Source organism: Ascaphus truei, chromosome 5 (assembly GCF_040206685.1).
Source record: "Ascaphus truei isolate aAscTru1 chromosome 5, aAscTru1.hap1, whole genome shotgun sequence".
NCBI classification, from domain to species: Eukaryota; Metazoa; Chordata; class Amphibia; order Anura; family Ascaphidae; genus Ascaphus; species Ascaphus truei.
In genome coordinates, this window is record NC_134487.1 from 236,279,397 (window position 1) to 236,294,112 (window position 14,716).

General features: G+C 42.2%; 1 long non-coding RNA gene across 1 annotated transcript; it reads right to left on the reverse strand.

Moving 5' to 3' along the window:
- Positions 1-214: 214 nt before the first annotated feature.
- Positions 215-14,143, reverse strand: LOC142494545 (uncharacterized). The gene is made up of 3 exons (XR_012801522.1): positions 14,023-14,143; positions 13,467-13,567; positions 215-781 (listed from the first exon to the last, which is right to left on the reverse strand). It is a non-coding gene; the product is annotated as an uncharacterized LOC142494545 (long non-coding RNA).
- Positions 14,144-14,716: the final 573 nt, after the last annotated feature.

The following is a 14,716-nucleotide window of genomic DNA, read 5'->3' on the forward strand; positions in this document are numbered from 1 at the left end:
TATACCGTAAAAAAAGGACGATGTTTATCAGACAGGGGGGGTCACAATAACTTGCATGGATGAAAAGGAGGCTCTGCATAATCATTTAGCTCAACCCTGAAGTAATCATTCACTCAATCGATCATGTTACATTGTCGGTCAATAATGCCACATCAAAAGTAATTTATAAACAATTATTTTATATGAATATAATTATAATTTTACTTCTCAGGAATTTGAGCAACACACATGCTTACATAAAAATATGTGAACAATGTTAAATGTGACTAAGGTGTTTTTTTTTTTTTTCTACATACAGAGATTGAACGTAATGATCTTCCGAGTCCAGTATTAACACAAACACATCAAGTACATCATGCCAGGAACCAACAAGACAGTTTGGTAGCAATTGATGCCTCCGAAGCAAGGATGATTCAAATTCAAAATACCCACCATCAGGAAATTATGGGAGTACATCAAACTATGGCATCAGAAATGAGGAATATTAAAAATATCATCGTCAAAATCCCAGAAGAATTGCATATAATGAATATCACACTCAAATCTCTTGTAAACACTCTAATACATGGGAATCAACTTCAGACAAAGTCAACAGCAAATGAAGGCCACTTTAGCGCAAACAATGATGGCTCTTTCTATGGTGGCGTTTTGTCACCACAAACTAATGTGCAACTTTCATCCAATGATGACTTCTCTGAAGCACGAAGCTTTCATCTTGAATCCCCAACGATGGTTGAAGCGATGCAGACATCTAGTACAGATGAAATTCTTGAAGAGGCACCTGAAATAAGGTCAAAAAAAAGAAAATTATCAACTACACAAAAAGAAAGAACTTCCTTTTTCTGTAAAACATTGACAAAAACTGCTCCTGTCTATACCCAGGCACAAGGTGCACCTGTCTTTAACCAGCCACAAACTCTTCCAGTCTATACCAAGGCACAAGGTGCTCCAGTCTTTAACCAGCCACAAACTCTTCCAGTCTATACCCAGCCACAAAGTTCTCCAGTCTATAACCAGCCACAAAGTGCAGCAGCAATTGTCCAGCCACAAAGTGCAGCAGCAATTGTCCAGCCACAAAGTGCAGCAGTCATGACCCAGAAAACCACGAGAAGTAACAGAGGAGGTAGACCACGAAAAACTGAAATGGAGCCATCAAACAGGCCAGTTACTCGGTCACAAATCATAAAATCAAAAAAACAAACACATGATTTTTTCTATGAATATTTGTTTGTGTTGTTTTTGTTGGTGTGCCAACAAATGCATGCATATTTTATAGTTTGGTGTTTTTAATGTGTTGTGAATGTGAAATTAGTTAGAATTCAGAATCATTTGTCCATTAATAAATGTTTTTACATTATTACACATTTTTGGTTGTTAAACAAAAATGCTAATTATGTAAAGATTATAATAGACAAATGTCCATAACAATTTATGACAAATGTCGTTTTCCCATAGACAAATTGTATGTCATATTACTCAAATTTATGTTTTGAAAAGTAATCTACATTAGTACTTGAATATAGATAATTATTGAATTGTAATTCTATTACACTGTGTACAAAAGTTGATACACTTAACGTTATATGAAATAAGTACATACAAATTTAAAATATTAATAAAAATACTATGTACATAATATATGAAGGTCGTCATAAAAGAAAACATATTAACTTTATGTATGAATGTCATTCTCATTCTACTTTGTGAACTAACAAGGTATGAATGTATGTGTGTATGTATGTGTAGAAAAAACTTCTATGGGGCTTATGCAGAGAGGATCGAGAATAACAGGGAAAACGGCAATGAAATATCCACAAATTTGGGATAAATTATGGCCGTATGCAGAAAGCGCCTTTACCTTCTTTTAGCAGATGGTAGTAAAATAGCCAAGTTTTCCTGGCTACCTGGTACACGCCATAGTAAAGGGCAGAATGGCGCGTTCCAGCGCTTCGGTCCTTCTGGCATTGCACGCTAAAATAGCATGGCGAGTTCCAGGTTCTCGCCACGAGTGTGGCGACTTTTACACTTTACAAAACTGTTCTGGCGGATTTTACAAATCGCGCCATTTTCTCCTGACTAAAAGGTTTTCTGGCAAGTTTTTGGCCAGAAGATGGCGCAATTCCCTTTCCGATCCTCTCTGCATAAGCCCCTATGTGTTTTGTGGCTTACATGTAGTATGAATGTATGTTTATATACAGTGTTCGACAATCATATACATTTACACACCCAGAGCGAGTGGATTTAACCTCCGGGCGAGTAAATATTGGCCCAAGCAGCACACGTGTTTGTGTTTTTAAAATTTTCAATGCTGGCGCCAAAAAAAAACAAAAAAAAAATCCCCCTTCCTGATTGGGCAGACACATGTTGGCGCGCTGTAATGCTCTATGTGAGCTGAGCAGTCAAGCCTGCCCCTCCTTCTCTGAACAGAGGTAAGTACTGATGTCTTCTCATGCATCCCCCTTGTAGTGTGTGTGTCTGTCAGTCTGTCTGTGTGTGTGTTTCTGCAGCTGCTGCTACCTGCCCCAGAGTTCGGGGAGCGCAAGTAATGTGTGCAGTGAGTTCCTGGCGGGCGGGCAGTGTGCTACCACCCTGCCCAGTGCCACAGAACGGTGAGGCAAAAAGAAGTGGAATGCAATTGCAAACATAAAGTAAGTGTTTCAACCACACACATATACAAAATGGGACGTTTTATTCAACCCATTTAATGCCAGAGGGGTTCTACCACTGGCAAAGGATTTTACAACATGTGGTGGTTTTGTGGGAGCTTAATGAAAAGTTGGGGTGTTGGTGGGATCTCTAATCAGAGCATTGTATTTTTACATAACCCAAAACATGTTGCATCTTGATGCATAATTATAATTAAAATGGCATGAAAGTTTGTTTTTTCTTCTCTATTCTACCAAAGGCTTTTGCAACATAGCGGTACAGGGAACTTTTATTGGGAAGTGGGATGTGTGGCTGGTGTTTGTTACTTGTATATGTGCTTGAGATCTCACTGCCACCTGTGTCATGCTGCTGACCACAAAGCTATTGCAACAATCGGTGCTCCTTTCATTACTGGTCATAGGGATATGAGGCTAGAAATGTATCCAGCAGACTCCACCCCACAGATTGTTGCATGAAAGGGTTACTTTGCATTGTAACCCCCTTCCCAGTGAAACTTCAACATCAGGTTGTTTTTTATTTTTTTATTTAAATTACTGTTTTTTCCATAACTAATATATCACCTTTTTGGGTATCCTGGTTAGGTAATGTGATTAATAATAAACATTTTGGCACAGAAGTGGTTAAACTGAGCTGTCCTCCAATTCTGCATGTTATCAGAGGCAAATGCAACATGTGCTTGTCTCCTGTGAAACTTGTCTCTCGGCTGCTGGTGAATTCATGCAGCAGGCTTGTGTCTTTCAAAGGAAACAAAGCAAATGCATTGCCAAAGGGGCGTGGGGGTCTTCATATATCGGCATGCTTTTCTGCAGAGCCAGCTATCACGAAGGGGTTAACTGACAATTCTCAGCTGAACTTCTTTCTTGGGGTTTTCAAAGGCTATTAAAACGTGTGCTGTTCCCCTAGAATACTAATGCCAAGTGGAGTATGTGAATCTGTGCTTCAAATGAAGGGGGGAGGGGAGAGGGGGTGTTTTAGCACATCAATCTCACTGTTTCATACTGTAGCATATCGTGACCCTTGGAGTGTTCATCTGCATGTTACCAAATCCTACTGCAATGTATCCACTTGAACTTGAGTTGAATCAAGGCTGGGATACTGCATTTGTTCTTACTGTATGCCTAGCAGATAAGAAAGCTTACACGATCTCTGAATGGAGATGTTTTATGCTCTAGGTCTAGGAAATATTGGAGATGGCAACAGGATGTTGCAAGAAAGAAAATTATTTTTAGCTTATCTGTAATTATACATTATCAATGCTAATGCGATGAAACATATGTCACCATCTAATGAGACTTTAATTTCATATTGAATCAAGCGCATAGTGTGGCTGGAGTAAGTTATTATTATTTTTTACATTTACCTAACAGATTTGACGATAACAAAGCCAGGTGCAGGGAGATGAGCGAGAAAGAGACATAGCGTTTGTGTAGTTCAGGCCATATCTGGGCACTGAAAAAGTTTAGCATGGATAGCAAAGCTTCATTTCTACATGTTTTTCATAATGCAACATCTGCCACATTTTAAAGGAAAGCCATTTTCCAATGTGGACTACACAAAAATGCCACTTTTTAAAACCAACCGATGCAAATAGAATTGCCTTCTGTATATATGGGAACGGGAAAGGTTTCAAGAAAAATGAATGCGGAGTGTGAGGGGGAAGCTGATGATGTCACAAATAGGGAGGGGGCTGGAGGTACTGGCGCGCACGGGATGGGGAGGCTGGAGGTACTGTCGCGCACGGGAGGGAGGGGGCTGGAGGTACTGGTGCGCACGGGGTGGGGAGGCTGGAGGGCATAGTCTTGGTGCTTTTTTACATGCACAGGTATATTTCTTCCTCCATCCCCGGTTGCTGGGCTACCCCGCCTGGGGCGGGTGATGAGTACAGGGAAAGGTGGCCTGCTCGGATTGGTGCCTCATACTCCACAGTGTGTGTGTGGGAGAGAGAATGTGTGTGTGTGGGGAGAGAGAGAGAGAGAGAGAGAGAGAGAGAGAGAGAGAGAGAGAGAGAGAGAGAGAGAGAGAGACACACCACAAGTACCCACCCACGTCACCCACCTACCCAGTCACCCACCCTCTCTCTCTGTGTGTGTCACCCACCCTCTCTCTCTGTGTGTCACCCAGCCTCTCTCTCTCTGTGTGTGTGTGTGTGTCACCCACCCTCTCTTTCTCTCTGTCTCTCTGTCTCCCTCTGTCTCCCTCTGCCTCCCTCTGTCTCTCACCCATACTCTCTCTGTCTCTCTCACCCATACTCTCTCTCTGTCTCTCTCACCCATACTCTCTCTCTGTCTCTCTCACCCATACTCTCTCTGTCTCTCTCACCCATACTCTCTCTGTCTCTCTCACCCATACTCTCTCTGTCTCTCTCACCCATACTCTCTCTGTCTCTCTCACCCATACTCTCTCTGTCTCTCTCACCCATACTCTCTCTGTCTCTCTCATCCATACTCTCTCTGTCTCTCTCACCCATACTCTCTCTGTCTCTCTCACCCATACTCTCTCTGTCTCTCTCACCCATACTCTCTCTGCCTCTCACCCATACTCATGGGCATCCGCAGGGGGGGGCAAGGGGGGGCGCTTGCCCCCCCCTGGATCCTGGGCCGCCAACAGCGGGGAACAGAGGGCACTGGCGTGACAGGATTTAGCGCGCTCTTCTGCAAAAAAAAAAAACCTCCCTTGTCTCCTGATTGGCTGCCGCGTGTTGGCACGCTGCCAGGATTTTTTTTTTTTGTCCCTCGCAACCCTATCTCAGCGGTGCGCAAAACTGGGGGGCGCCAAATTATTTAGGGGGGGCGCAGCCTGTGCGGCGAAACCTGTGGGCAGAGCAGAGCAGGGGCAGAGCAGAGCAGAGCAATGCCAGGCAGAAGATCCGTGCTGTGTTTCCCTGTGCTTGCAGAGGGGGCGGGACGTCCCTCTGCACACAGACACAAGCCCTCCTCTTCCTGTCTTTACTTGAGTGGGGAGCCGAGCAAGCAGTACAGAGGTGTGTGTGTGTGTGTGTGTGTGTGTGTGTGTGTGTGTGTGTGTGTGTGTGTGTGTGTGTGTGTGTGTGTGTGTGTGTGTGTGTGTGTGTGTGTGTGTGTGTGTGTGTGTGTGTGTTTATGTATAGTGATGTCACTGTGTGTGTGTGTGTATATATATGTATAGTGATGTCACTGTGTGTGTGTGTATATGTATAGTGGTGTGTGTGTGTGTGTGTATATATGTATAGTGATGTGTGTGTGTGTGTATATATGTATAGTGATGTGTGTGTGTATATATATATATGTATAGTGATGTGTGTGTGTATATATATATATGTATAGTGATGTGTGTGTGTATATGTATAGTGATGTGTGTGTGTGTGTGTGTGTGTGTGTGTGTGTGTATATATATGTATAGTGATGTGTGTGTGTGTGTGTATGTATATGTATATGTATATGTATATGTATATGTATATATATATATATATATATATATATATATATATATATATATGATGTGTGTGTTTTGTGATTGAATGTGTGCTGTGATTGTGTGTGGTGTGGGGGGTGTTGTTTGTGTTGTGATTGATTGTGTGCTTGGCGAGACAAACAAAATTGACATTGAAGCATGCTCAGCAGCAGTCAATGCGCACAACCCCACACCCACACACAAACACAGAAATAGCCCTGATCCATACCCCCCACTTGTGCTTGCAAAATTATGCAGGACACCCTGTGCTCATGCTTGGAGAGTTGGTGATGTCACCACTCTCGGCGGCAGCGTGGACGCAGCCTAATTTTGCAAGCGCGAGCTGTTGAAACATATTTGTATTTACATTGTATATCGTTTAATAAAGGGGCGGGGGGGGTTCATGTGATTTTGATTACGTCAGGCAGGGGGGGCCTGAGAAATTAAATGGATGAAAAGGGGGGCTCGGCATAAAAAGTTTGCTCACCCCTGCGAGTCTATCTGACCTTCCCTGGCGAGGCCTGCCCTTTCCTGCATGGAGCAAGTCAGGTGACTACTGCTCCATGCCACTCTCGCTTCCCCCTTGTCCTCCTGCTCTGATTCCCTCCCCCCCCCTGCTCCGGTCCCCCCCTTCCCGTTCCGATTCCCCCCCTGCTCCGGGTCCCCCCTTCCCGTTCCGATTCCCCCCCCCCCGCTCCGATTCCCCCCCCCCGCTCCGATTCCCCCTTGTTGCGAGTGTCTGAGTTTGTGTCTGAGTGTGTGTCTGTGTGTGTGTGAGATCAGGGGGGGAGGGAATGAATGTGAGGAGGACGGATTCAGGGAGTGGGTTTGAGTCAGAGGGGCATAATTGATGGAGGGGGAAGAGTGAGGAGACAGGGGGTGTAATAGAGGAAGTGAGGAAGAGAGGGGTGAGGGGAGAGAGTGAATGAAGAAGAGAGGGGGTAAGAAAGAGATGGGGCTACACCTTGGGACTATCTGCATTAGAGTGGGGTGTGTGGTGTGTGGGGTGTGTGTGTGTCTGAGTCTGAGTGAGAGAGAGTCTGAGTGAGCGAGGGATTCTGAAGGGGAGGGAGTCTGAGGGGGGGAGTCTGAGAGAGTCTGAGGTGGAGAGAGTCTGAGGGGGAGAGAGTCTGAGGGGGAGAGGGAGAGTGAGAGTCTGAGAGGGAGAGTCTGAGGGAGAGGGAGAGTCTGAGAGGGAGAGGGAGAGTCTGAGAGGGAGAGGGAGAGTCTGAGAGGGAGAGTGAGAGTCTGAGAGGGAGAGGGAGAGTCTGAGAGGGAGAGTGAAAGGGAGAGTGAGAGTCTGAGAGGGAGAGGGACAGTCTGAGAGGGAGAGGGAGAGTCTGAGAGGGAGAGTCTGAGAGGGAGAGTCTGAGAGGGAGAGGGAGAGTCTGAGTCTGAGAGGGAGAGGGAGAGTCTGAGAGGGAGAGGGAGAGTCTGAGAGGGAGAGGGAGAGTGGGAGAGGGAGAGTCTGAGAGGGGGAGAGTCTGAGAGGGGGAGAGTCTGAGAGGGGGAGAGTCTGAGAGAGGGAGGGTGTGTGTTTCTGTCTGTCTGTCTGTGAATGAATACAGACACCAACCCACAGTCAGTCAGTCACCCACCCAAGTGTCAGTCAGTCACCCAAGTGTCAGTCACACACGAGTCAGTCAGTCAAAGTGTCAGTCACCCACCCCGTCACCCCCCCCCCCCCACAACCAATCTCTCTCTCTGTATAGTTAACATTATGCCCCCCCCTGAAAACATTTCTGCGGACGCCCATGCCCATACTCTCTCTGTCTCACACCCACACTCTCTCTGTCTCACACTCTCTCTGTCTCTCACCCATACTCTCTCTGTCTCTCACCCATACTCTCTCTGTATCACATCCATACTCTCTCTGTCTCACACCCATACTCTCTCTGTCTCACACTCTCTGTCTCTCACCCATACTCTCTCTGTCTCTCACCCATACTCTCTCTGTCTCTCACCCATACTCTCTCTGTCTCTCACCCATACTCTCTCTGTCTCACATCCATACTCTCTCTGTCTCACACCCATAATCACTCTGTCTCACACTCTCTCTGTCTCTCACCCACACTCTCTCTGTCTCACAATCTGGATCTGGATATCTTATTTACCCTATATACTGCACCGACACACTTTATTCGAGCAAATACCCAGTATGTACCTGGCAGATACCTGGAATGCGCCGCTCCTCACCTCTGACAAGCCCCGTTGCGTTTGCCTTCCCAGCCTGGGTTCATGCCTGGCTGACGGGCGGCTGATCTGTTAAATGATAATGATTAGGATTTAATAGGCTGAAATGCTTCGCGTGTCTACCAGATGGCATAAATTCATGAATTGTAATACAGTATATATATATATATACTGTGCAGTATTGCAGCCAGCGGGAATAAAATGCTTCAATCCCTGCCTGAAAATAACCCAATGCACTCGGGCAGAAAACAGTCACAAACCTCAATACACCCGGGTATACCCGAATTCGTGGGACTAGCCGAGCTCGAATAAAGTGTGTCGCCAGTGTATATCTTAACTGCCCTAGATCTAGACATTTGAGATCTGCTTTTCTAGATCCAACATTTACACACACACACACACACACACACACACACACACACACACACACACACACACACACACACACACACACACACACACACACACACACACACACACCAAGGACTAATTGTAGTATAATGTAATACAATAAATACATTTATGTCAAAAACGAATGTTGTTCTGACTAGGAATTTATTAAATGTATTTTATTTATATATTTTATTTTAAAGTGGGGTTGGGGGCGGGACTAGGGTTGGGGGTGGGACTAGGGGTGGGGTTGGAGGCGGAACTAGGTGGCGAGTAGATTTTTTGGTTGGGCGAGTAGATTTTTGGGTGATTTGTCGAACACTGTGTATATATATATATATATATATATATATATATATATATATATATATATATATATATATATATATATATATATATATATATATATATATATATATATATATATATATATATATATATATATAGATATATAGATATAGATAGATATGTACATATATATATATATGTGTGTGTAATAATCTCTTCTCTAGAGCTATACAGATACATTTACATATATAGATAGACATGTCTCTCTCTATATACATAGTAGTCTCTCTCTATATACAGAGTAGTCTCTCTATACACAGAGTAGTCGCTCTATTTACACAGAGTAGTCTCTCTCTATATACAGAGTAGTCTCTCTCTATACACAGAGTAGTCTCTCTCTATATACACAGAGTAGTCTCTCTCTATATACAGAGTAGTCTCTCTATATACAGAGTAGTCTCTCTCTATAAACAGAGTAGTCTCTCTCTATATACAGAGTAGTCTCTCTCTATACACAGAGTAGTCTCTCTATATACACAGAGTAGTCTCTCTCTATCTATAGAGTAGTCTCTCTATATATAGCGTAGTCTCTATATAGTGAGATTATTCTCTATACAGATATGTATTTAGATTTATCTGTATATACAGATATATAGAAACTTCATGCAAATATATATTATATCTATATATAGATGGCTAGAAAGCAACATACATAGATTTTTGACATAGAACACACAGAACAATATATATATATATATATATATATATATATATATATATATATATATATATATATATATATATATATACATACATACTGAGTTAAGTTATGATGAGTAAAAAAAGTGACAAAAACCCTCCACAGCAAAGCAAATACTGTGTGCTCATTTGCATGTCATTTCCCAGAATCCCTTGCTGCAGTGGAAGTGCTGTGTGCTGGGTGATAATGGTGAAAGGCGGGGTTGCAGACCTGCCTAAGACATGCAGATGAGCAAACAGTTGTATTTACATTTGCATATTTGCTATATATATATATATATTTACAAAGGAAAAAAAGTTTTTTCCCTTTGATAAAGTTGCATTATTGTGACGAAACGCGTCAGGGACGTACATTACAACATTATGTCATCACGTTACATGCACGCTTTACGGCCGGAGCGTGTATGATGTTTCATTGAGGCCCTACTCTAATACCACATTGCGTGGAGGACTTTTATTGATCATTCAGAGGATGAACGCTACCGGGTGAATCGTTCGAAGATTTCCTGTTGGACTGCCGACGTGACACGGGACGGTGCCTGCCACGGTGGTGATTTTTATCACAATTTGCTTGTTATTTACATCTACTTTGTGAGTGTTTTTAATCCCTCCTCCATCCCCCCCTCCAATTAAATGTACAATAATACACTATGGAGCGTGCGCTCACTGTCTTATTTTTGTTCATATATTGTATATATATAGTATTTGTTGAGTAGATGTATACAAACATATACAGTATGTATGTACTGTATTGTTGTATATATGTGTGTTAATATGGTTATAAATAACACATTAGTTTACTTCACCTCAAAATCTTTATCGATGGAAATGTAAACACACTTTGTGGCAGAATAATTGGGTAAACATTGCATTACAAATCATTACTAATTAGAAAAATCTTTGTATTTGAAGTATTTGCTCATGCTCTTATTTATAAACACGTGGTTGTGGGAGTCTAGGAGCTGTAAACAGTCCCTTTTGTATTTTAACCTTGAGAATAACGTCACATTGATAAAAAGTATCCAATTATGTATTTGCAAGAGATGCTTTGAAATTGTCATTCTTAAATAAAAACTACAAGGGAATAGACATTGCTTCAAGTGTGAGATGACCATTCAAATCATACACATTTTTACTTTTTGAAGCGATCGAATCACAACAAGATAAACCATCGACTCTCCGTGAGATTTATGCATTTATTGCTGACAAATATCCTTACTATAAAGAAACAACAAATCAAAAACAATGGAAAGTATCAGTCCGTTACAACTTATCAAGGAATGAATGTTTTGAACGAGTCTACCCCCCGGCCTGTTGCTGGAAAGTTGTGGATTCGTTTAAGATTACTTTTGAACATGGAACATATCTTCTGCTAAATAGCTTCTTCTTACGTAATCCCCATAACAACCAAAGTTCACAGAGTGCTGTCTCGTACCCAAGCCAACTACAGTGCGTACCACAATGTTAGATGCAATGTGGAGGTAACTACAATGGTATTGTGCAAAACGTACATGGACAAAACCTGTGTGCATGGGAAAACAGACAACCTGTGTACCTGCCTCAGCCCGTGTCCTGGCCACCAACCGCTGTGGAACCATATGACGGTGTCACCGAGATGTATGCGCCTCCGGATCACAGGATTGACTCAAACATGGTCAATCCGTGTCTGCATTGCGGCGGTGGCGGCGGCGACAGTTTTGTCGCGAAATGTTATACCATTTTGTCGAACATTACACATGTATATACACACACACGGTCATGTACAAACAATTGTTTAGTATTCCCCATCGGCTAATGTGAACGTCGCGTAAATCTATGACGTGGGTACGTGATCATGTGACAATGTGGACTTACTACTATGATGAGCTACATGGAGGCGCCAATATGATGTGCGCGCGCAAGCTCTGTTGCGTGTGGACACTTATGTACGATTACGAAGAAACGCTCACACCAAGATTAAGGATAAACGCTTGTACTTTGACATTACACAACTTTGAATTGAAGCATATGTGTACCTTACGCGTAAACATGTACACTCATTTTCATCATATGAAATCACAATCATGATAACATAATCATTTTACTGCAAACTTTGATAATATGTCCTTTGTATTTCAGAAATATCATTCAGAGATGGAGTAACAATCAATGAAATGACATGGCTACAATACGAGAGTTTGCAGATTTGTCACGTGTGTCAAAGTTAGAATGAATGTTAGAATGCTTGCAAACACTGTAGCGCTGATTTATACAGTGAAGCTTCTATCCGATTGTAGTTAATGTTAAACATATTTTACACTGGCGACCAAATTTATTCTTACTTGGCTAGCTCCGCGAATGTCAGAGTATCCCGGTGATGTGCGGTTTTGTGTCATTTTCTCCCGGGGTGTATAGCGTTATTTCCGCGGCTGTGATTTAAGCATTTTATTCCGGCTGGCTGCAATACTGCAATGCCGTGTAAAAACGCATGGGGGCGCTTGCGAGCTGTTGTCTCTGAAGTCTAATACCTTCGCGGTTCAACCTGCAGTACACAGTCTGTGCGTGTGCGCGCAGTAATAGTAAAATTGCATATTTAATTTATTTTAAAGTACAGTAGGTGAGGGGGTTCCTAACATCTGGGGGGAAATTAATTTTAATTCTATGGTGAGTACTGTCTTGTTGCCGTATTATTTTGGTGAGGCTGACTGGGTACTTCTTTAGGGGGCTGACCATTCCTCAGAAAATAAAACGGCTAATGGGGGGATTTCGATGGATAATATTGTACTGTATGCTGATGTTTTCCGGCCATACAGTATACTGTGTAAAAAACCCTGATTAAATAAAACTATGTATTTATTCTACATATTCAGTATCGTTTCATTATTTGTCTTCCACAGTACACTGTACAGTGGTATACAGTGCCTAACATCTATGGGCAAAAAGAATTTTATTCCTAGGTGCCCTAGAACAGAAGTTCCCACGCCAATTGCCCGTGAACTTGACCGCGGCCCTAAGTAGTTCCAACGCCAATTGCGCGAATATAATGTAAAATAACCCGTTCTGTGGGTCTGAGCGGGTTGAAATTTACCTGGTCCCCATGCGGGGGGACCCTTGCCATAGTGGCAAAATATCAGCCTCCCAAGACCCCCGGAACCGGAGGAACCAAAAGACAGTTTAAAAGCACATTAGCAAAGTGGCTTTTTTTCTGCCATGCAAGTCAATGGCAGAAACCTGAACTTTAACATCACCCTGACTCCGTTCTGTTGCCACGAGAGGGTCGCAATTTGCCATGCAATCCTGCCGCAACTAGGACTACATGGTGCCCGAATATGAGCCCTCTAGCTCGAACAGAACCGGAGTTCTGGGTTCCAGGTTTCTGCTCATTGTGACTTAGCCACTTCAAAGCTTTCTCCGCCATTTGCGCTCAATGGTAGGACCCTCCTCGCCGGTGTGACCCTTTCTCGTCGCCATTACTGCTCGGACCTTGTTGGGGTCAAGTGAGGGGGTTCCTAACATCTAGGGGCCAAATAAATTTTATTTCTAGGTGCCCTAAACAAAAGTTCCCACGCCAATTGACCAAGTTCCCATGCCAATTGCCGTAGTTCCTGCGCCAATTGCGCGACCAGCCAGTAAAAAAACAGTGCAGCAAGCCTCTACAGTACTTACTCCTTACACCTGGAAATGTTTTTACTAAGTCCAATAAATAAAATGTTGCTTCTTTAAAATGATCTTTTTATAAATATTTTTTTTACAGTACTTACCACATACACCTGCAAATGTTTTTACTTAGTCCAATAAATAAAATGTTGATTCCTTTAAATTGTTTCATTGTGTCGCCTTTTATAACAAAATACAGTGTTTTCTAGAACAGAAATGTTTTATTAATATGCAGCAATATAAAATGTATATAAATGCAATGTTGTAATATACTGTACAGTACATTCAATATAAATAGACAAAATATATATACTGTTGTAAGATTAATTGAAATATACAAAAAATGTATACTGCTGTACTATAAATATAAATAGACAAAATATACTGTATATACTGTTGTACTATAAATATAAATATACCAAATAAATCTACTGCTATAATATAAATATAAATATACAGTACATCCTATTCAGTATATACCGTTGTAAGATTAATTGAAATATATAAAAAATGTATACTGCTGTACTATAAATATAAATAGACAAAATATATATACTGATAGAAACAAAGGGCTCTAATAATCGTGATTAGTGTTAAGCGTGGCATACTGGAGTTTTGCTCTCAGCCAGCTTGTCTGTCTCCGTTTGTGGCTGCACTGACCTGAGAACTGTGTGAACCTTCCAAGTCCTCACTGATCAATCCGGGGACCTTCTGAGTGCGACTGCAGGCTGCAGATCGCTTGACCTATCAGGAGCCCAGCTGACCAGAGGGGAGATTTCCATAGAGGCGGTGATCGAGTGCAGAGATGTTCCTAGGAAGGAAAACATCACAGCTGCTGCCCCAAACGCTTGCCGAAGGAAACAAACTCCTGATTCCTGTAATAGCAGCTGCCGAGTGGTAACTTGTGTGTTGTAAACACTCAATGCTTATGTCTTAGTACCTTGATGTACGCAGAATATTTATCCCCTATTTTAATATACACTTGTTATTTTCATACTTCACTATTTGCGTTGTGCGCTGTTTTTTTGTCTCCATTTTCTTAGTGTTTTGGTGGTGCCGAGCCACCCCCTGATTTATAGCAGCAGACGCTCTATGTACCACACTACACGATTATGTAAAATATTCTTTATTTCTCACACTGGTTTTTTCATATGGTTTAAATTAGAAGGGATTTTGTTAATACACAACTGATCACTGATATCACTAGAGGTTTATTAGTTGCGCACAATATATTTTGTTCACCTCAGTACCACAAGATTGGCATTAAGCAGATGTGATGCCTATATTTAAAAAGGAAGCTAGATCACAACCGGGAAATTACAGACCTGTAAGCCTGACTTCAATAGTGGGGAAA